Raw genomic sequence first — 24,753 nt, forward strand, 5'->3', positions numbered from 1 at the left:
TAATTTTATGCAACCGATCATTGTGTATTTTATTTTGAAATGAAAGATCATCAAACCATTGAACACATCACTATGGATTCAGATTTTACCTTTGATAGGAGGTCATGAAGGTCAGCAGCTTTTATTTAAAAAAAAAGTTGCTTCAAATACTAAATATGGCCACTTTAAAATTAAATTAAATTGGCAGTACAAATTTAAAAAAAGAACTTTCTTAGATGTCACACGAGCCTTTATCATTGTTTTAAATGAGTTCATGCTGACAGAAAATAATATCTGTAGCTTGTAGAATTGAGTGACCAGAGTAAAAATCCCAGAAATCCCCAGAGTTTATATAAGATGAAATATTTCAACCACCTACAACCTGAAAATACATCAAACGCTCCTATCACATATTGTTGGCTCTCACATCAGTGTCTCACTAAATCAGTTTGGCCATAAAGATGTCATTTTCCATAAGTGAAGTAGCAAGTAAACAGCTGGGAGTGAAAAAGACACCTTTACTAGCTTCTCTTATTCCTCTATTATTATCATTATTATTTTTATTATTACTGTATGGAAATATACCAAGACTCAAATGGAAATAAATTTATTTGCTCACTAACTTATTTACATAACCTGTGATGCAAAAACAGGCAATATATAAAACAAAATGATAAAATCTGGTTTTAGTCTATAGAATTAAAATCTCTGTTATACAACTATATATACAGATAATATTGTAAATAAATATTTCATACATTTTATTAAAAAATAAATATGAATAATCACCTGACACACTTGTTTGCTTCCTCATTAAAACCCTGAGACTCAAAACAATACAACTGTCTATAACACTGTGTGCCGTAGTGTAAATAGAGTACAAAATACAGATTAAATAATATACAAAACAAAATGAAAATGTATGGCTGTGTCAGAGTTTCCGTGGCTGAGACAGATTTTTACAGATGGACAGTCACAATAACTCCACACTCTGGGGATCCCGGTGGACGACACAGGCTGTGCCACAGGCGCTGTGGGCCGCCTGAGAAAGGAAATTAATTCCTCTTTGAGAGAAAATTACTTTAACAGATAGCATGGCGGAGGCAGGCTGTAACTTTTGCCGCTGTTGCCCCCCTCCCCCGCCACCACCAGTCCCTCCAAAGTCTCTGAAGGAAGGCAGCAGCAGAGAGAGAGCAGCAGAGGAAAAGCACCTTAGGTGAGTGAGTGTCAAACTCTTCTACTGTTTACCTTACAAATTAAGGCTATTAGCAGGTTAGCCGAGGCGATATATATTTGCTCAGGGCCTTGAGCAGGTATTATTACGCACGTGTTTCCAATCCTGTCGCCAGTCTTGCAGCGGTGATGGCCTGTGGCGTGGGTGTTTTCAGTCAGTGCTAGCCTTTTCCCCTTGTGTGCAATATGAGGCAAAATCTCCAGTTGTGCGAACAAGTATGAGTGTGTTTGGGTGTGAAATAGGATTACATTATATATTGGGCCCATGGACTTTTATTGTGAAAATGAGGTGTCACCCAGTCATGTTGTCCACTTCTGATAAGCTTCAGGTTATACACAACTAATTAAAATTTATTCTCTTTACACATTTATTCTTTCAATCTGAAAATGGTCCTTTTTTCTTGTATGCTTGTCTCAACACATGTGGAGCCTTAAAGAGCCACTAACCCTCAAATAAATGCCATTAGTTTGGATACAGTGAAGATTTTTTTGTGTCCCATGATGGTGTAAATGTTGTTTCAGATGCTTTTCCAGTCTGAATTGAACAAACTCCAACTGGAAACTTTATATTTGGACTTGGAAATACCCACATTTGAAGATATGTGAATATTGGCCTAAACCATCAGTGTCATAAATCTAAAACTACCTTTGTTGGCCTCCAAAAGCACATATTTGTTGAACTCTATTATGTGATGACATGTAAAATGAAAAGGAGAATAAAAAGAGGTGAAGAGGTTACGAAGGTGAGTAGGTGTAACTCATAAAAGGGAGTTGGTGGGAAACCAGGGCCGTGTTTTGTGATGATCATGCGAGGCCGGGGTGGACACAAACTGAAGGTAGACCTGCTGCCCCAACCTGTGGCTGTCAGTCACACAGGCAGGAAGGATTACAGCAAACACAGCTCAGTGCCACTGTCACCAAAACAAACATGCAACTGCCACTTTAGTCCTTTTCTCACATGAATTTTAAAGTTAACATGGTTATTTACTGCATGTTTTGGGTTTGGCCTTCATTGGAAAATAAGCAACCTTCACTCCTGGATAAAAGGAGTCTTGTCTTTTTGCAGATACAGAGATCGCTTCTGGCTTGTGCAGAGGTCAATCAAAAGATAGCACAGTAGAAAAGCAGTGTGGCCTCTACATTACTGTGCCACAGGAGTCTCCTAAAGCTCCTAAAACATAAAAAAAACAAGGCACTAGTTTACTTTAAATCTCCCTATTTATCACTTATAAGCATTAACAATTAATAAATTATTTATAACCCTCTAAACTGTGGCTGTAAGCAGATGTAAGTGTTTATTAATGTGTTTTTAATAACTGTAACTACCTCAGTGGAGTAGGGGCTGCTGTATAAACAGCTAATAGTCATAATAATATAAAATATTATCACAGGGGGTGTTATAATTGCTGACAAATAATGTACACCAATAAACACTTGTAGCTGCTTTACAACTGCATCATAGTGTCTTATAAACCCCTTCTTGCATGTGTGTATAATGCTTATAAATGCTAATTAAGGGGACTAAAAGTATGTATTTTAGCTTAAGTAAATAAAAGCATTAATGACAATGGGAAAAATAGCAACAGCATAATAATATAGTAATTTCAGTCATAGACTGACTTTATGAAACAAAATGAGTTTTATCCCTGTAGCCGTTTTCGTTGCCACTCGCTGCACTCTCTCCAAACTTTAACAGCCCCGGATGTGTAATATGCTTTACTGGAGACAGCTTTGATGTCGCCCTCGGCTTCAGTAGTATAATACGAGCATTTAAGAAGACCCAGTGTGTGTGTAATCATTATTAGACGTTTTCCCTCTTATTAATTCTCCAGCTAATATGGAAACATTTCAGAGTGTATAACACTCACTGAGTCTCTCTGTGGATATATAGCAGCGTGCATCCAAGTGGAGTAAGATTAGAATTGACGTGTTCCGTTGCAGCTGTAAACCTAATACATCCAAAGATGGCTGGAACAATTACAAATGTCATCCTTGTAAATAAACGGAAACCTGCAGGAGTTCGGCCTCCACCAGCAGCTTTAAGACCAGAGATTTCTGTTTGACAATTGAATTTAAAGGAGAAGCTTTAACTTTCTTCTGATGTGAGATGTTCACCTTTTAAGGACCCTGATGTCTGCCTGAATTTCTGAAATTAAATCACACAGGATATCATTTTAAGATTATTATGTATAAGTACGTTGTGTCTTTGAGTCCAAGAAGTTCCCTAAAATATACATAAATATTTTGGATAAAAATGTAAAATATAAAAAATTAAATTGCCATTTTGTTGCTCATTAATTAAAACAACCTTTTACAGAAATCAGGATTCTTCATCATGTGGAATATCTAAGTGCTGGTACAGCTTCACAGATAATTTCATCCTTGGTTTGATCTTGCGACTAATAACAGAGCAGGGACAGTGACAGTGCTGCAGTGCTGAGACGAACATCTGCGGGCGGTGTGGAAACTGTTGTCGCCGCTCGCTTCCTTTTCAAACTTGAGCCGCAGATTTACAGCCGTTGTCAGGAATATTGTCCATGTGAACGATAGCAGGATGTCAGTGATATATCACAAAGCGAGACAGTAAATGTTGTCTCCATTTACAGCTCGATTACATGAGGAGAACAGCAGCCTTCTCCGGGAGTGACAGTGCAAATACATAAAAGAGGAAATGTTGACAGCTCTGAATGCATTTGTTATTTTTAATCTAATTTCCTTTGGCTTGAAATAGACAAAACCATATGTGTGTTTATAGTGCTGCAGTTTGCATGAGACTTAATTATTTGACATTTGCACGAGAGTAAAAAGTACGTTCAAATTATAAGTTTTGCCTTTGGGTTTTCAAATGTTCTTCCTTAAATTCTGGCTTCACTAACTTTTTTGTATCTTAAAATGTTTATTAAATATTTATTAGATTTGAAAAGTGGAATCTTTTTTTAATCCCACTTTGCTTCAGTGAGCTGCCACTATTATAAATGTTTAATTCATGCTGGTATATTACTGCTGTCATGGGAAACCTTGCAGTACCTTTTTCTGAAATAAATTGTGTTTTCAGCTAAATTTAAGGATTTTCCTGCTGCTGTGGGTTGAGAAAAATAGACGACCCTTGTTATTATAAAATTCATCTAATAATTTCTAAACTAACGTGGACACCAAGACAAGAATAAGCTGATTTTCTGATCTTCTGAGCTGATCTTTATAAAAATGTGTCTTCTGAGTCTGTTTTTCTGTGTTAATAGTGTCATTTAACACACTTGCTGCTCTTAGGTGGCCATTTTCTGTGTCTGTAATGGCCACGGACAGCCGGGGGTGAGATCATCATCTATAATGGGGGGCGGTTGGAGCCGCCTGGTGTGATGGTTCCCCTCTGCCTCCAGCTTGAAGGCACTGGAGTCTGAGTAGACGTGTGTGATACTGTGCAGGGCCTCGCACCGAGTCAGGCCACACCTCAAACAGCCTGGGGTCGCCGCACTAAAACCTCCATTTAGATCTGGACCTGGTACAACCGCCAAAACCAAAAGCGGCACCAACTCCAGCCAGCCTCAGTGCTAGGCGCGTTCGTTTCCTCCAAGACTAAATTTGTAAAAACGCCCTCCTTTCATTTCGCCCCCTTCACACTCCTCGCCGTCTTCAGGCGAGTGGGAATGGGTGCCAGGCAGGGAACAACTCCAGACTTCTCGATTTGTGAACGGGGCCATTAGTGACTTTTATATGTTCAATTGAATTGCCTGCCCGCCCACCTACCACTCAACCAAACCCACCCGCACGCTAAACTTCCTGCTCCACAACACTTAGGCACATGCAAAACACAGGCTTGGTCCAATGGCTGTGGAGGAGCTCTGGCCATATTGCATCACTCCAGCGTCCCTCTGATGGTCCAGCTTCGACATGCTGTTCCAATAAGGCAAATCATTCAGAAGAGTGAAGTCAACCTTTTATGATTTAACGGCTTCCTTCTCTCTTTAGGTTCCAGGGGGTTTCTGGATGATTCCCAGAGAATTGGTTCTGTTAAGTTACTGTACGGGGGACCAGCCTGTTTTCTGACTAATGTTAAGTCAATGTGTTAGGGCTGGTGAATCTCAATAACATTTAATTCAGACTCAGCGCCATCAGTTCATCCCCGCTATAGGTATGGTCATGCAGTTATGACAGGTTAGTGATGGTGTTTGATTTGTAGCCCTGTCTCCAAGAAATGATGGTTCTGATTTGCAACAACAAATAACGTTTTGAAGGAAGCATAATGATTCCCTTTTCTGTTAACATTATGAGGAAATGTTGTTCATTAATGTATCTGGCAAACAGCAAAAATAATGATAATGAACGTACGGTTCAGTGATCAGACAATAGTTTTCATTGATTTTCTGCCAAATATCTGATCAAAGCCACTACAGCATTATTAAACTCTAGGGAAAAACTGACTTTGTTTAATACAGAAAACGTCCACAGTGATTTGAGATACTATGTGTTTATTAACATTTAACTGAAACCAGGATCCTTCCCTAAACTTCACCCAAGTGCTTTTGTTACCTAACTGGAGTTAGGATGCGTCACAGTCTTCCCCGACCTCCCTGACCCCTGCAACTCCTGTGCGATTCTTAATGTTGTGCTTCATCCACTCATATCCCAGAAAGCAATTATGTTTTTAATGTACCACAACAGGGAAAATAATTTGGTTATATATAAAATAATGCCTAGGTGATAGGGTTGTGAACTTTGGAAAATTACATTTCAAAGCTGCTGATAATACCCAGATATCCTGACTCACCCAGATAGTAAATCTGGATGAGTCAGACTGTTTGTGAACTTTACTCTTTACACCTGTTGGTGTTCTGCAGAAATGTTCAATATGTTCAGCTGTATTGTTTGTTAATAGGAGCAAAGTGTGGTGCGAGCTACAGGTGTTTTCGTTTATTAAACCTCTGACTGTGTGGGTGTGTCTGTGCTTGACTGACACCTCACTTACTCACTCTCCTGTTTTGCTTTATTGCACCTATTTGGGCAGGACTAATTACACCCATATCTTTGTCATCAGTACACGGCCCTCACATGATTTCTACCAACACTGCACCCAGCTTCAGTCTGACCAGATGACTGATAAGACAGAATAACTGAAAACACCTCAGTGCGGAGCATTTATTCTAAATTTACTACATTTCAGCCAGTCACTGTCACCTAACTGTGATTTGGTGGCTGTCCAACTCTCTACCTCTACTATCACTTGCATTAGCAGGTCTTTAAAACTCATTATATATATTAATAGTTGCTGTTTCTCTACTCAGATTGCTTTGGTGCTCTTCTGGGGGAATACAGTTATAGGCCCATCTGGATTTCTGTCATCTGCTGATTTATTTTTTAAGTACTAAACGTACAGCTACTCTTATTACTACTGCCACTACTACCTCTATTAATAATATTACAAATGAAATTTGCGAATAGGGCTATTTTAGAAACAAAGCAACAGAATATCAGCTGGCAAATGCAAACAAAAAGCAAAGTAGAAACAAGCAACAAAGTAAAGTGAAAATCTTCACTAAAAATTTGATTTTCAAACAAACTCCAAAAACTCCACAACTTGTTCAGTCTTGCAGGTTTACTAAGGTGATGCTGCAGCTGAACAATATATCAGTGGTTTGGCCATTTTCTGTCTTGTTCTTTGTTTTCTTTCTTTATGTTTTATGTTGTTGCATTTTATGAAGCTTCATTTTGCTGTGAGTCATTAGTCAGATGTTGATAAACCTGATCTTTGAGGAACACTGTGATGAATGACTGTGGAAGTAATGAGTGATCTCACCCTGCTGATGCAGCTGTAGACTCTAATGATGGTCCTCATGCTATTTAAGGGTTTTTTTTTCCATCATGACAAGCATAAACCCAATGGGCTAACCCTTTTTGGCCAAATTCAACAACAACATGGGGATTGGCACAATTCAATTTTGGTCTAAAAATGTTGACACAAGTTGCCTTTACAAAAGTGATGAGAAAAAAGTCATGCTCGGGCTGCACAATGATCCATCCTTGATACAGTTGAAGCCCATGTGACCTGACGACCTAAAGGTTCTGCAGCCAGCCCTGTCTGAGGTCACAGGAGGTGCAGTGTGCAGCAGGAGAACAGTGACCTCTACTGGCAGGTAATGAGAGAGGTGTGTGCATGTGGGTGTAAATACTCTCTCAGTACAGCTGTATTACTGCTAATACTGACCCTTAGTGAAGCCGCTATGACTAATGTCTGACCTGTAATGTGCTGCAGAATCAGTTGGATGTAAAGAAATATATACTGCATATTGCTGGGGTTGAAAATTCGAGTTATTTTGGTGATGTGTTCACAATACAATTTTTTCTGAAGCTACAAAATTGGTATTTTTTTTCAGTTGACTGACAGTTCATTTCTGGCATAGTCCTGGGGCTTTGGAGACAATTTTCTGAACTCGATGAGCTGAGAAATGGTCTCATGCAGTGCAAGATGCAACAAAGGATCACTACAAGAGAAATGGGTAGAAGCCCTGCAGGCCAGTTGTCCTAAAAGCCCAATAAGTACTGCATGTCCACTGGCCATAAATAATTTAATCACAATGCTTACAATAATTATAAAATATGAATATAAGTCTTGAAGTAAGTGTAAACATTTTTTGACAATACAGTACATTTCATCACGAACTATCAGGAACAGTAGTTGTTACCAAGGTAACAGCTAACAAGTAATATCAGCTAATAATTGGAATTTGATCCTGCACACTAGAGACTTAAAACATGTTTTATTTATCCTGCGTTTATATGGTGCGTGTTAAATACTAACAGACAAACAGTAAACATAATGCCATGTGATACGTACTGGTATGTTTCTTGATGTCTGGGTAAATGATGATGCCATGTTTGCACTGTGCACTAAATGTTTGTCCCCGAACAGTGGTGAAAGATTTGATTTATTTAAGGAAAAGTAACAATGTAACACTATAAAAGTCTCCATTATAAGTACAATGATACTTATTGCAGTATGCAGGATCATCCCTACATTAGATCATTATCATTAATATATTATTGTGTAAGCTGTTGTACTTGGTTGAATTTAACTCATGCTCAATAAACATTGCATCATATTTAATAAAGTCATTATATTTAATATATTAATTCTTCATCTGCAAAGTTACGTGGAGGACAATCATAAAGTAGCATAGAATGGCCATGTCAAAACTGTACTTGTGAAGAGCTACAACACGTTCCTTCACAACTGGTACTCAACTTCTTTCCTTGTTTGTTTTTACTGGTTTTATTTCTCTTTCCTGCTCTGACTGAGCTGAAAATTCCTCACTCCCCTCAGTTTACATCACGGATTGTTTTCTACTGAAGACATGTTTGAAATTCAGAACTGTTTGCTTGACATTTATCTGCGTGCAAATAAATAGCGTGTCTCCCCCAGCAGCTCTGGAGTCAAGGGTTATTGCTGCTCGGTGTCAGTCAGATTTAGCTCTTGCCCAATAGAAACCCGGCGACCTCTGCATATTTTGCACTCAGCGGGGTCATCGGCTTTGCCTCCGGGGAGCCGTTCTGCTCTCCTGTCTCCTCTCACGCTGGGAAGTGGAGTTCCCAAGCATTTCCCCCGACTGTGATCCAGAACAATCCCATGTTGTCGCCCAATCAGGAGACTGGAGCGACTGGCTTCAGCCATGTAGACATGACGCATGGCCAGGACAATAGGAGGATACAGAGGCATGCTGTATGGATGAAATACCCTCCTTTGTCATTACGACTGGGCGAGATTGGTTGTGTAGTGCCGATTTCCTGAATTTTATATTTTGACACCTTAAGCCAGCTGAGGTCCTCTCCATGCTTTGCCTTGTTAAAAATGATGACCCATACTGCATAAAAGAAACCCAAAAATGGAGCCCTAAGCCTGATAATATATAAAATGTGTTGCCTGTGGATCAGCTCCACACAGTCACGCTATAAACTGACTGAAGCCCAGCGTTTTCTGTTGCCTGTGTGTCGTGACATCTGTTGAAATCATAGCCCAGTTTTCAGCAGGACCCTGTCCCGTCCTGTTTGCAGTTGCCACGGCAACGGGGCAGTGTGCAGGAGGCAGAGCAGGGTTTGGTCCAAGCTCACTGGGACTAAAGAGGAGGCGGCGGTTTGGACGGGATGGACTGTATTCAGTTCCAGGGCTTTCCAGAACCTCCCAGGGGCTTCATTAAAACAAAAGGAGGAGGAGGAGGAGGAGGAGGAGGTGGGACTTCCTGTTGGAATGCAACAGACCAACCACGACCCCATAGGAACTGCAACTTTTAATATGGACAGAAGGTCCTCAGTCACACCGCCGTAATGTCAAGTGTATGCATTACCGTTCTCCATCATGCAACAGCGCTGCAACAGCCTGTGTTGTCTTTTCTGAGCAAGTTATTGCAACACAAACCTACTGTCAGAAGACAGGTTCCCACATCATCTTCAATTCAACTTATCAGTGACCTCTACTGGTGAGCAGAAGGTACTGCAGTGACATCAATCGAAGGTACGGTCACGTTACACTCCTGTTCTACGAATGTTTGCTCCAGCTACATTAACTTCTATTGATGTGTACAAGAAGGACCAGTTTAAGCTGGTCTTTCCTGTTTCGGTGCGACCTCCAGCTGCTCAGACGGACTCACAGGACGAAGGTGAACTTTGACCATATGGTCGTTAATGGAAACACTAATGTGTTCAGGATTTAAAGGAGTTATTATTCTGGTGTGTTTAATTGCTATATTTAGCATATTATCAAGGTACAGGACTACAAACTGTAACATCACTTTCATGCACCAATAACAGTCTGTGATACCTGTGATCAATTTAATTTAATACCCGAATTAGAGTCATGGCATCACAAATTTTCAGGAATGAGTGCAGGGCAATTTTTTTGAACAGAAATGTAATGTTGCCTTACCTTAACTGTGGCACCAAGCCCCACCAATCCTGCCCCAATGATTGATTGAGTGATTCCTTTCATCTTTTGACGTGCAGGTTCTGCACAGCACGCAGTTGAAATTTGCACCCTTCTCTCTGGAGATTCTGATAAACATTTATATTTTCAGAAATGTATAATTGATGACCCCCTTGAAAACAAGATGATACTTCTCAAGTGGTTAATCCTCTAATTAAATTTCAAATTAATACTTTGCACTTTGGTTGATGCTAGGGAAAGACCTTGGTTTTGGTTTTAATGTTTAATACAACATGTCCAGTCTCAAGCTTCAACTCACTGTCAGCTTCTTCAGTATTTCACCAGGATCACGATCCTTCCCCAACATTAACCAACTGCTGCAAGAGACTAAACATAACCATAAAAAAGGCTAATCATGCTTTAGTTACCGCAAGTCAATACTGTATGATAAAACAAATTACTTATGATCTGATAAAAAGGTTTTGCAGAAGTTCAGTACAACATGCCGGATTCATTGATAAGCAGACTGCATTAAGTTTCCTTCCTGTGCTGTTTTAAAATAATAGTATATAAATGGTATCTGTGGGAAACAGGGCTGGGCAAGTAAAACTGAAACAATGAGCTAAGAGATAGTAAATTGCTCAGTAGAGCTGAGAACTGAAGTCAGATGATTTTTCTCTTCGGGTTTATCATTATTTAACAAACCTTTTTACATTACACATGATAGTCGATTAGTTTTTGATTAGTGCAGCTTTAAGTTTGGACTTAGAAATGCAGGGTTTGGATGTATTTCTTGAAACTCTGTTCCCAATTATTATTATTATAATAATAAATAATCCCAGCTGCCTGTACAAACAGTAAAGAGTTACTCATAAAAGATTAAATGTTCGGGGCGGCCTGATGGCGGAGTGGTTAGGGCGCGTACCACATGAGCGGATGCTCTTAGCAGGCGAGTGCCGGTTCGACACCCGACTCTTTCCTGCATGTCATTCCCCCTCTCTCTGCCCCTTTCCTGTCACTCCCTACTGTCCTGCCAATAAGGGCAAAAAATGCCCCAAAAAATATCTTTGAAACATAAAAAAAAAGATGAAATGTTTTGAAAAAGACTTTAACTGTAACTTAGATTTTCTTAGCGCACATTTTTTTGCTAGCTAGTTCAGCATTTAAAGGTTTCAGGCAGTGTTCTTCAGAAAGGGTGTCCATGTTTTCATGTCCTTCACTACAGAGCATGACAACTGGATAATTAGGGGCCTGTTGGGGATTGGAAAGCATCATATAAAATGCTTTGTTCCAAAACAGAACATTTTTGCTTTTAATTTTATGGCAGAAAACGTTACCTACTGCTGCACAAAGAAGCTGAACTCAATTTCAAAGTGACCAGCACAAAATGACTCCATGTTCAGATGCAAAGGGTGAAAGGAGGAGAAGACGCAGAGAGAGAGGGAAGAAGGGAGCAGCACCTGGGGTTTGACAGTTACATTACTGCAGTTCATCATCCAACAGGAAACAATAGGGATGTTGTCAGTCTGAAGCAACAGACTCGCTCAGGAATTAGTGTGGGACGACAGCCACTTGGATCAAAGATTGTTTTCCACAAAACTGATCTACAGTTCAATTTCTAGGCTTTCAGATGACACTCTTATCTTGTGTAACTCAGAGAAAGTGTAACTAGGAAAATAAGTACGGACTGCAGGTCACTAAAATTAAAAGCAGCAAGTGTCTTTCATCCACTGTGAACAGAGAACATTCATATAACAAGAGAAATATGACAGGAAAATAAATCAAATGAGAGTTGAAGAAAGAGATCAAGGGACTATTGTTTTCACTGACATGCAGGGGTCAGTGTGGGAATCAAAATGGTACATTCATGATATTGAATTTTTGCTATAAAACTGTCAGATTATGGAGTCATTCTCTGATGTTCAAAAGGTTAAATGTTCAACAAGCATAAAGTATTAATTTCACAAAAAGATGCCATATATATAAAATGCATTATCTGCTCATAAGATTTACTTAACACTCACAAATCAGGGAAGTGACTTGAACAGGGAATTTGCTGTAAAATAATCTTTTTTTAGGAAAATATTGCACCTCTGGACAAAGAGTTGGATAAAAACTTGTGTTACTGTGATCTTGGCTTCATTATCAATGGCCCTGTAAGCTGAATAAATAAACTCTGAGTAAATAAGCTCTCTGGTTTGAATTTCGTTTTGTGATTTTGACACATATTTCACAGCTATTCGCCAAGTATACAAACAACAGCTGTGGCTGTTGTTCATCAACCAAAGAACTTTCATGGCAAATCTCCACCACACTGTACAAACACTTAATAGCTACAAGGAAAATACAAAGAAAAGTTACACACTACATGCACATTGTACAGTGTGAGATATAAGAGATTATAAATTCTTTATAGCTTCACCTTATGAGAATTTATTCATGATACATTCAGAATGATTCAGACGATTGTTAGGCTCACTTCTTTTTTGTTTTGAACTTGCATTTGTTCCCTTACAAGTATATTTAACTTTACTGGAAAGGATTAAAAAAAGGGGGGTTTCAGTCAGGTTTCAGTCCAGCCATTAAACTCTGACACTCTGGAAACTCTGAATTTGATGTAGTGGCTCATAACATAAATCATACAGAGTAGAGACAGCTTAAGGTTGACAGACTTACAGCAGGGAAATTTTCCTCCTGTCTTGACTTTTTTCATTGACAAACCCAACCTCTCCATTTTAGTCCCACTCCAGTTCAATTCTGTGTAATTGTTCTAATCTTTAATGTTACAAAGAGCCTGGTACTGTGCATGCAACCTAATTAAATGTGAAAGTGGTAAGGCTTGAGGCTTATATATACTTAGACTAAAAGATTTCTCACGTCAGACCTTTTGACTTGTCATAGTAGGAAAACCACAGGTGCTAAAGTAACATCAGTGATGGCTCTGTTAAATGTCCCAGTAAGTCATGACAGTGAGCCAGTATGACTGATAGGAATTCAGAAATCATTAACTTAATATCGTTAAATAATTTTAATTTCGGTTATTTTGAATTGATGTTGATATTATAAACTTATGCTGAAAATGTGAGCATATTAAATCCACTTTGACATGTTATGTCTCACATTCTGGCCTTTTTAATTTGATTTCTTTGTGGTTGAAAGCTCCAAAAAACTAGTAATTTGATTTTTTTAATCACTTTTATTTACTTTGGTTGTACTTCAAAATGAGTTGATTTTTATTGTTTAAATAAAGCTTTCATTGAGAAAAAAGTACACATTTTGTAATGATGTTTGTAATCATTGATTGATTAGTGATCGTTAAAGGATAATTCTTGTTTATTTCAACTTGTGTCTCCTTTTTGTAGTTTGCCCACCATTCCTATTAATAACTAGAAGGTCACTTAAAGAGCACAGACCTCCCCTGAGACCAGTGCTCAAACAACATACACCAGACTTCAGAGAAAAAAATTTAAATTCATAATAAATGATGTGGATTTGCCCCAAAACTGAATGTGCTCTTCATTAAAAAGTCTTGTTGACATCAACCAAACATATTTAAAAAGCGAAAACATTGAATATTAAAATTGATTCCCAAATTGCCCAATTTAAACATCTGTCACTGTTCCTGCTTAAACTTTGACCTATTGTACTTGTAATCACACAGTTTTCCTGCTTAAAAAGAGATTTATTTTATTTTTTTTACCATTTTCTTATTTCTAAACATTTTATTTTCATGTCCTTGAAAAGTGCTTCAGATAATCTGGCTAAACTGTTGTCTTGTTTACAGTTCTTCTAGTTCTGCTAGTTCTTCTTGCCCTGCCAGATTATGTTGCCAATATTATGAAAATAAGTCTCAATTTGTAATAAACCAAAGGTATTCTTTACAGCAATCCAAATGGAAAATTGCTTTAAATGTGTTGCTCTAACCCAGAGTGTAAAAGTAGAATTATGTTTAAGTCCTAAATGACCAACATTATTAGTATTAAGAAGTGCAGCAGTTGGTGTAAATACTGTAACGATGTTCTTCATTTTCCCTCTTAATGAAGTGTGTTACACAGCCAGGCCATGTTTATCTTCCATCTGACTGATCCTTTATAAAGGCGCTGATTACAACCGACTAATTACACAATGCTGAACACACACAAACTTGCAGGAACCCACACAGAGTTAAAAGACACACACAATTACCAAGAACAGGAGGACACACAAGGATACATTCATGCACAAACACACATGCACAACAATAACACTCATTCACATACTGCACACACATACAGTGCCTACACCCATGCCCAGATACGCACACACACACCCAGGTGTGGGTATAAATACACAGATTCCCTGCCTCATTCTCACGCCCACACAAACACTAACACACAATCCTGGATTCCAGCTTGCGTCGGGTGTGTTTACATGCCGCCATCACTTCGTGGTCTGGCGTGAGGCATCGAAAGTGATCAGAAACGGGACGAGGAAAAGGCCGGGCCAAGCTGGAGAGTAAATAAGTAATAAATCTATCCCACATCAGCGGAACGTTTCACTGTAAACACACTCTTAAAAACTGAGTGTGTTGTGGCGTCCCGTGCTGATGGGAAGATGGCTGACATTCCTGCTGCTCTCCACAAGAAAGAGCTGCGATACAAAAAGGGGGCTGTGTGAGTTTACGGGGTTTTGGCCGGTTTCTCCGAAGCATCTGGTGGCTTTAATCACAACAAAGCACAATTAGTCAACGTCAGAGAGATGGAGAGGAGGCGAGATGAAGGGTTCTGTCCAGGACGTACAACGTGTGAGAAAGACTGAGAGAGGAAGAGCGGGTGTTGTGCCAGAATTTGTATCACGCTAAAAATGTGTTTCCCTCGGGCTCTGTACAATGATATTATAATGAAGGAAATCAGCTCCGTAGACTGACAAGTCACTAACAGAATCAACGGATGTGTGTGTGGTTAAAAAAATGAGATCAGAAACAAGCTTGTTGTGAGGAGTCATTCTAATTACTTTATAGTTTGTGAAATGTTTTTTAGTGCTTAAAAAGGGATTTTTTTGTTTGTTTGTTTTGTGTTGAAAGGGCCAAACATGTATTTTTGGCACAACAATGAACCTTCTCTGGTTTATATTTCCCTTCTTATTCTTGACTGTGATATTTCCTGTTTTAAAAAGTGGAGCCATTCTGTAAATCCCCATTAAAGCAGCATCATTCATTGTTTTAGCCAGTTGGGTTGAGGGGAAACAAGTTGTATTTACATAACACAGCATTTACACATCCAGCAGACATGAGCACTATCATTCATTTGGAGTCAGATTTTTGGCCACTTGATGAATCTGAGTCCAATCTTTACATTTCTTTGGGCTCTGTTTTGGTCTCTACCAACTCCAAAAAGAAATCTTTCTCTCTTAAACTGCTAAATGCTCCTCAGTGTTCACCATTTGCTAAAGTCGTCTGTCTTAACTTTGATGTTCAATTATTATTACGATTATTATTATTTTGCCGTCACATTACTAAATTCCCTGGTCCCTTTCACCCACAATACTTTATCATGAGCAGTGCAAGTTTTCCAGGTGGTGTCATATATTCTGTACAGCATCCTGTTTCAATTTGTCCATAGGCCTGTTGCTCTGTTGTGTCAGACGGTTTGGATTGGATTCAGACAGCCTCTCCAGCGTGGATGAAACACAGTTCAAATCCAGCTTTCATCCAAAAGCAGCACTTGAAGTGATTTTTTTCATGAGTGACGACTGTGCTGTCAGTGTAGTTATCTTGATTTCTTCCTAACTTTGCCGTTTTTATAGTCATATTGTTTCAATGATGTAACGTCATGATGCTGTCGAGATGTGATTTAAGATGTTGCGGGGGCATTATGAATATTTCTGTATGAAACTGTAATGATGCGGTTTTACTTCAAATACAAGTATGTGTACAGGTTAAGCAAGAAAATGACATAATTGAGTGACTCATGAATCTTCTTTCATTTTGAATTACAAAACTGTTGAAATGAAATGGATGAAATATTGACTGTATTTCCATTATTTCCTATAATCATTTTTAATGATCTAAACGCAAAAAGAAAAAAATTGACTGAAAAAGAAATTGATTAGTGCAGCTTTAACCCATACTAACAAACAATGTTAAAAACGCTATTTTGCATGAGAAATTCCTCAAAATACATTTTTTTAATCTTACATTAAAGGCTGTTTTCTTCCTACAGTCCCCAACTAGTTTGGAAATTTAAATCCATTTTGCATCATCCCTAACTAAATGACTAATTGTCATTCACTAAATTACATATTTCTAAATATGACATTGATTTTTTTATATTATAAAATGATGCAAAATGTACTTTGGGCATTTTCAAAAAAAATTTCAAAATTTACTTCAGTAAGTCATTACTGCTGCCTGTTAATAAATATTAATGACTTCATCTGTTGCTTTGTTGTTTAAATCTGTCTCCCTCCAATATTCTGGGTGCATTTTGCCACTGTGTGTCCCCCCACCCCAGTAGACTCAAGAGGTCACACATGAGCATAGTGATCATTTTACTGGTCAACATCAGGTCCATTTAATAGAGATGGAAAGAAGCTGGGATTTCTGGGGGAGTTTGAAACTGATCCCTCGCTCACTTGTAAAAGCTGCACACTTAACTGGACGCATGCAAGGAGGTGAAATTGATCGTAGCATAGTGGGTGTGAAATATATGCACAGCCCTCAGCCACCTGGATGTGCATGTGCATAAGCGTGTGTGTGCACGCATGAAAACGTGTGTGACATCTAAGACACCACACAGGTCCTATGCTCGGGTTAGAGCTGAAGGTAAAGCAGGGAGCAATAACCCCAATAACTTCTATGGCTCAAATTAGTGGTGCTTTTTTAAGAGGCCTCCCACACAGCTATCACCACGTTCACTGCCAAAGACCCTAATTATCAGCTCCGAGAGCGACGAGTTCACTCCAAAGACTGGACCTCATATGTCATCGACAGACAGTTGGCCACGCCTCCCTCTTAAGAGTGGGAACGATATCATAAAAGGCCTTGATGACATAAAACAAAGCGATTGGCTTTGACATGGGAGGAGATTTTAGCTCATTTGGGGTTTTTCAAAAAAAGAGAACCAGTTCTGAATTGATCCTGTGCTTTATGGCCTGCTTCCCCCTCTGTGCTAGGTCACTGGATTTATTTCTGCGTCTGCACAGCAGGACATAAATCATTCTCGGACTCTCTTTCTTCTGCTCCCTCTTTCTTCTTCGCTCTCTCTTTCTCTCTCTCTGAAAAAAGGGATGTGGCTGTCTGCAGCACAGAATCCGGCTCTCTCCCCTCCGGAAGAATTAGGCCCGCAGACATTACCACATTGTATTTTGCGGTGCATAGTTTTTCAAAAAGGGGGAACCAGTCCTGGCTCCGCCACAGTCCCAGTCCTGCGGGCCCCTTGGGCCTCTTTCCCTCACTCTTTAATTAGATTAGCCGGGTCCCCAATCTGGCAACCCAGGGCTCCAATCTGGCAATCCGGCTACCTTTGCGGCAGCGCAATATCTGGTCTTAAGAGGAGGAAATGACCTAAATGCATACGACCTAAATGTTGGTCAGCATGGTATTCTGTTACACCCAATAGTGTGCTGACAAAACGACTTGGGTAATGAAGACGTTAGAGGCGAAGCAGAGAGAAGGGAAAAGAAAAAGAGGATTTACAGCTGAGCACCATGAAAAGTGCAGGGCCGAGTGAAGGCTTGTGGTTGGGGCAGCCATTTTGAGAGGGAAGCTGGCAGCTGAGGGAGCCATCGCAGGTCGGGTAAGATCCAAAACAGCCAATTAGGAGCCCTGGGGCTGTTGCATATCAATAAATATCACCCGAGCATGTCGCTACTTGGAGGCGAACGGTTAATGTGCAATGAAAAGCAAAAGTGGATCTTTAGGTCGGGATGAATGCTGAAGCCGCTGAAATACTACCAGCCGCTTTCCGTGTCTCTCTTCTGCCTACTCCTGTGCAAGTGTTTCAGCATCTTCAAGTGTCTGGGCAGAAGGCTGTAAAATATCACAGCGGCATCGGAAAGGAAGTCATCAAGCCAACTGATGACGCCAAAGTCAAAGCCAAAGGGTTTTGAGCAATTTGGGAGCCTGAGAATCTTCCAGGACACTGTATTTCTGTCAGTATAGATGTTTAACTCACTGCCAAAGAGATGATTAAGAAATATAAAGAAAACACAAACTGAGTCTGTGCATATAAAAGAAAAAAAAAAAGCTGTTAAAACTGAATGAGGACAGTCAAGCGGCACACAGCTCCCCGCAGTGAAACACGTGTGGACAAGACTAATCCAGCCATGCACTAAATTCCAGAGCCAGCCATCTAGATGGGACATGACAGTATAAAACAGAGGAGGACGTCTGGAGATTTCACCGACAGGAAGTGAGTGCTGTGAATGATTCGGCCTCATAAATCATTTTTCGGGGGAGAGATGCAGGGAGCCTCCAAAAACCTAGAGTCTTTTTCATGCACAACTGATGAGCTGATCCCTCAAAGGGTGCTGCTGCTGCTGAGAATGGTGGTGGTGGTGTGTGGGTGTGTTTGTGTGTGTGTGTGTGTGTGTAACACAGCTCCCACGCTACAACACAAATCAAGATGTTATGGCATTTCGCGATGACTAACTTGCTGTTGTTGTGTTTGAGGTTGCATTGCGGAGAAAATAGTTACAATCCTTCACCATAGCCCAGTGGGAGCCGAGGCTCAGAGCTCAGGCCTGCTGAAGGGGGGGAGTGTCCTGAGTCAGGGAGACATGTTCATGGGAAAGATCAACTGGGGATTTGTCTCTGCGGTGCAGTTAGACTTTGAATATATGTGTGTGTGTGTGTGTGCGTATGTGTGCGTGCGTGCGTGCGTGTGTGTGTGAAAATCAGTAAGAGAAAGAAGCAGCTGAGTTTGAGACAGTTCACAGTGATTCAGATAAATGTGGTTTTCCTTTGTTTCAGCCTCCCATACACACTGAGCTTCCGTTTTCTGGAAATTGATCCTTTTGAAAAATCCTCTCTCTGAAAATGTTATTTTTCATGTTCTAGTGTAGACAGGAAAAATAAAGAGGTTTTATTAAATCCTGAACTATTCAGATATTGGAATGCAACACAGGAAAGTTAAAATAGTACAAAATTGTGATTCCAGGAGTGTGCGAGTCTGAGTTTCGAGGGAGTCTGACATTGAAGGTCAGCTCCAACATGGCGGCGCCCCATTGCTGAGAAGCACAGTGACAGTTAAAACAAACAAAGTTCATTCACAGCATTAAAACTCTATTTTGGACCAGATTACATCCATAATCCATCTGCCACTTCCTACACTTTAAGCACTAATTTTACAGTGGAGGATTTAACTGACCTGGATGCAAAAATACACCCAACACATCCAACAGGAAAAAAAAAAAAGACCAATGATCTTCAAACCATGGAAACTGAGGTTAGTCTACTTGCCAGTGTAAACAAAATATAGACATTCTAGTATCACTGCAGGGGGAAAAAAAAGCAATTCGTAACAGCCTGACATTTGTCCATAACCAAATCCTAACACTGCAAAAATCAAACCAGGAATTACAATTCTCTGTTAAAACACTCACCAAACAAATACCGTCACTAAAGAAAACAAAGTGATGAAAGAAATGATTCTGGATATACAAACCTGCTCAGTGCACAACAACCTCATCTTCTCAGGCATTTCCCAAAAAAAAAAAAATACACAAATAAAAATCCAACAACCCAAAATCAGTAACACATTCCACAGAGTTCACCGCCCCGGCTAACAGTCAGAAAAGGGACCCAGACCCATCATCTCAAATTCAAACACTTTCAGCAAAAACAACTGGTCACAAGCAAAGGAAAGTAACTTAAAGGCATAACATTCAGACTAAACAATCAATATCCATGAGAAATAATCAAACAATGGAGAATACTACACTCAATATTAAAGGAAAACAGGAAAAACAACAAATGTGCAACACTTGTAGTTGACAAACTGTATATCAAGGGACAGTTGTTTCGATACTCAGAAACCACAGCATGGCTCTTCTAAATGAAGCAAGAAACCATGATCAGAGGCAGAGAAAGTTTAGAAATAGCCTTTAACCCACACCACAAATTGTGTCGTTACATCACAAAATGCTTCTATGTGTTTTTCTACAGGGCATGAGCAAACAACCTAATTTGCTTAATTTGAAGGTCTTGTTGGTAATATCTCAATTTGTTTTACCTCTCCGTTTCTGTGGAGCCTGAACAAACTGTGTAGCATTGTGTGAAAGTTGTAAATGCTTTAATCAGTTTAGGCTTTAAGTTGGATCACAAGTGTTTAATGTAACTATCCGCCACAACAGATAATCAGACACTTATTGATATGGAAAAGCTGTAGGTCGTGACTTTACAGAATGATTGAAGGTCAGTCTGGTCAGTGTGTAACATCCTCAGAGGAGCGTGCGAGATCACATGTACGTGTCTGTGCTGAAACCCATAACTGTTTGTGTGGGCGTGAGCTGTAATGGATGGACGTCCTGTCTCGCCCGCTGGAGGTGGGCTTGATTGAACGGCGCCGGAGGAGTTGAGGAGCAAAGAAAGCAGCCAGGATGGATGCAGAGAGGAGACGCTGCGCTGAGCCCTGCTGATATTTCATCGTCTGAATCACGAACAGAGCTGCAACATGGTTGTCAGCATGATGGAGCTCCTATCAAGGAGGGGGGTGGGCGCGTGGGACCAACAGCCAAATCCACAGCTGCTTCCAACTAACTCTCAGTTTCAGCTTGATTCAATGAACTTTATTGGCATCAAAGTAAAAGGAAATATTTCCCAATTCAAGATAAGACATCAGTCTTTTTCTTTCTTATTAAATCTCATTCTCTTCTATCAGCGAGTGGTTCAGTAGCTCAACGGTGCAGTTTCTGGTCTTTCTTTCTTTTTCTTACCTGTTTGCTTCCATCCTTCCTTCTTTCCATTTTCTTGCTTTCTTCCATCAGTTTGTATGATAATTTCTTCCCTTCTTTTTTCTTTCCTTCATTCCATCCCATTCCCTCCTTGCTTCTTTCCATTTTTGTTGCACTTTCTCTCTCCTTCAATTCTCTTTTTCATTCTTTCCCTTCAGTTTTTCCTTCCTTTCTTCTTTTTTCATTCATTTTTTGTCCCCTTCCATTTATGAGCCTCTTTTCCTTCATTCCATTGCACTCCTTCCATTCACCTTTTGTTTCTGTCTTTCCATTTTTGGACGTCTTCTTTTATTCCCTCTTAATTTCTTTCCCTTTTGTTTCTGTCCTTCAGACTTCCCTTTTATCATGCCTCTTTTTCCAGCTTCTTTTCATACAGTGTAAATTCACTTCACCATGATGTGAACACTTTAACTCCCCCACACTGTCCCACCTGACCCGATCTTCATTTATAAAGACCTTTAACAGCAAAAACACAAGAAAACACACAAAGACACAGACACACACATTCAGATCAACAGAGGATGAGTCACTCCTCCTCTTCACCACCTCTGATGGAGCACCCATTAACCCACAGCACCCGGCCGCCTCCAAACACAAATAAGCAGAGCTGATGTGCGATCGTGTCTTCCCACCGCTGTAATTGTAGATAATTGTTGGACCTAATTTGGACCAATTCTCCCCATTACTAAACTCTCTGTTTCATCTAATCCACCCCTTTGGCTCTGGTAATGTAGACAAGGTTTGGATCTCAGCCCAGCTGAGTGATGAAGTCTGTAAAGTTCACAAGTGAACATCAGATCAGAGAGCAGAAAACCTCTTAGCTTGTAGGGAAAGTACTGAAATTACACACATTATTCAGGTACTATACTTAAAAGAAGCACTCTCTTTATATTTCTATTAACATTGACCTAACTGTCTGTGTGTTCCAACCCTATGGAATTAAACTCTAGATGGAGCTTTTTTAGCCCCTTTTAACTCATTGTTTTGACTCAGTGTTGCTGCTCTCATTAGGCTCGTTTCCAGCAGCAGCAGACAGTTGTTTTCAGGACACTGTCCTCCCATAAAAAATTACCCTTTAGGTCATTTGTGCAAGCAGCTTATTATAACGCATAGTTACATTTTGGCTGCAGTCATTTTGTCACGAGCAAACAAGGAAGTCAGCTAACATTGTAGCGTAGCGACAAAGTGCATGTCTGGATGAATGCACTGACAAAACATTGGACTTTCACGCACAAGATCACAAGATCTCTAACCAAACCTTTACCATTTGTCAAATCATAAAACAGTTTTTTTTTTTTTCCATTTTTCAACATTCACTTTTAAGGTAATCTGTGGCACTTCTTATCTACCTGGGCAGGGGTAGTCATTCAGGAAATGCTCCTATGGATCAAATCCGAGGATAGGGACAAACACTTTTACTGAAGATTTTTAACAAGCATTTTACTCTGAAGACTTTTGCATGTAATTACATTAGTTTTCTTTTTTCTATCATTTTGTCAATCCTTCACGAACTTAAGAGTTTGAGTGTTTCCTCCACCACTGATCCTAGCATATTACATATTATGCTAAAGCCTCCATCCTACATATTTTTGATCACTTTGGATTTTTCTTAACTATCTTGGATCTGAGTCTTGCTTCTGCTCACAGGCATCACCTCTATAGTGAAGAAAAACTTTTATTTCAGGCTACTGAATAAAACCCTGCCTTCATCTGCAGCAGGTTTTGGCAGAACTTCACATCATTGCCACTCAACACAAAGTTGCTCGCCACACAGTTGTGGTTCACCACATAGCACCACCTGGGCCCCGGGGCCTGTCCACATTTACGCACCATAAGAGTCAGATGAAGCTTCACACAGAATCTCCATTTCCAGCAGGTTGTTTCAGACGTAGCTGTCAGCGAGAGATCCCACGTCCTGCTGAGTCTCATTTATAAGGCGAGTCTCAGCTGTGTGTGGACCAGTGACAGCTCGGAGGGGGAGAAATGTGGAATTCATTTGGCCCTTAGGAGCGGTCAGCTTGTGGGGATAGGGGAAATATGTAGGAGTGGGTGCGTGGGGAGAAGACAGCACAATAAAAAATAAAAAAAAATACAATAGAGCAAAATCTGCCAATTTCTACTGTTTTATGGTAATTGAACACCAACACGCAAGACTGAATGAAAGCTATTCCACCACAGTGTTGATCCCTGTCATCTTTTCTTAATTATGGGTTTATCCAGTAACATTTGTCTGTTTGTTTTCCAGGACCAACCTGATCTCTACTCACAGCCTTTTCCGTTAATGTTTTGCTGCTGGAAACAATATAAGTATAAGCAGTATAAGCACATTCAAAAAGGTAGGACATGTATTCATTTAACCAAAAGATTTTCTCCCAGCTCAATGTTGTTACTCAGCTATGGAGAAAATTGATTTGTGCACAGTTCAAACAAAACCCAGGAGTGCATATGGAAGCTACAGGAACAATTATTTTTTTTATCTATGTAATTTTATATTAATTAAAAATTGAATACTGTTGTTTGGCTTTCTTTGGAAAGACTTTGTATAAAATTGTGCTTCTATTTTTCTCTTCATTTGAGTTGTTATATGATTCTTGTTTTTAATTGATGGAATAATAAATATTTTATTGATCCATCACAGGCCAATATGCCACTATACTCCTGATGAAGATAGGCGAACCACATTCCAATATTATTTTCTGTCTCATAGTAAATGTCCTAATTACTCTTAATTCCTAATTACTCAACCAAATAACCTGCTGTTTAAATGTGAGGGAACGTCATTACAGTTTCAATGCAGTATAAAAAGAATGAACTCCAAACAGACTAAATCATCTGTAACCAATCTGCAGGTGAATCATCTAAAATGGCCAAATCAGTCAGGGCGGGCTGAAACCACAAAATCTGGTTTTGATAAAATACCATGTAGGAAGAGATCTGGGATCACCAGTATTAATACAGGACATAACAAATGTCTAAGTGATCACTGGGTGCATGCAACAGCAGCACCACTGAGCATTCGCTGGCCCAGCCCTAAAGTCAACTAATATGTCAAGAGGAAAGAGTCTGGAAACTAATGCAAACATATGAACAAAGACCAACAACAACTGTGGATGTAAGTTGATATTAAAAAAATAAAGAATGGGAAAGCTCCTAACACCAGTGTATTTGTTCCAACTAATAAAGACTTGAGTGTCAGCAAACTGCTTCTTCAGGGTAACATCCAGCAGGCACCTTAATAACATTTATACCAACTGGAACAGGTGTGATAGATCAAGATAATCAACTCAAGGTCAACCTGAGGGAGAGCTGAGATCAAACACAATTTCACATCAACCAGGATGCACCAGAAAAATAAAGGACGAAGCTCAAAATAGAAAACACATTATATTCAAAAAAAAAAAAAAACAGAAAAAAAGTTTGTTTTTTTTGCATAGATATTGATTTGTATTTAATTTTGGTGTTGAGTTGAGTGTGCAACTTTTTTTTTTTTATGTCTACACCTAGCATAGATTTCCACTCAGTTTTTTGTATGTTAATATTAACCCAATGGGATACGACATACAGAAACATTACATTGGGGTTGCAGAAATACTGTTAATTTGCACACAACCCAATATAATCTGCCAGAAGCCCTCGAATGCAGCATAAAGCCTAATGTGATCAGTAAAATCAGCCACCTATCACAGACCACTGAGCTTCTC

At 39.6% G+C, this 24,753-nt stretch overlaps 1 protein-coding gene across 1 annotated transcript in view; it reads right to left on the reverse strand.

The window, feature by feature from the left end:
- The window catches only part of meox2a (mesenchyme homeobox 2a), a 39,042-nt gene that overhangs the window by 10,405 nt on the left and 3,884 nt on the right, over positions 1–24,753 (reverse strand). The gene's annotated exons all lie outside the window — the stretch shown is intronic.

Source organism: Trachinotus anak, unplaced genomic scaffold (genome assembly GCF_046630095.1).
Source record: "Trachinotus anak isolate AG129_WGS33_773 ecotype Australia unplaced genomic scaffold, CSIRO_AGI_Tana_v1 ptg000032l, whole genome shotgun sequence".
Lineage (NCBI taxonomy): Eukaryota > Metazoa > Chordata > Actinopteri > Carangiformes > Carangidae > Trachinotus > Trachinotus anak.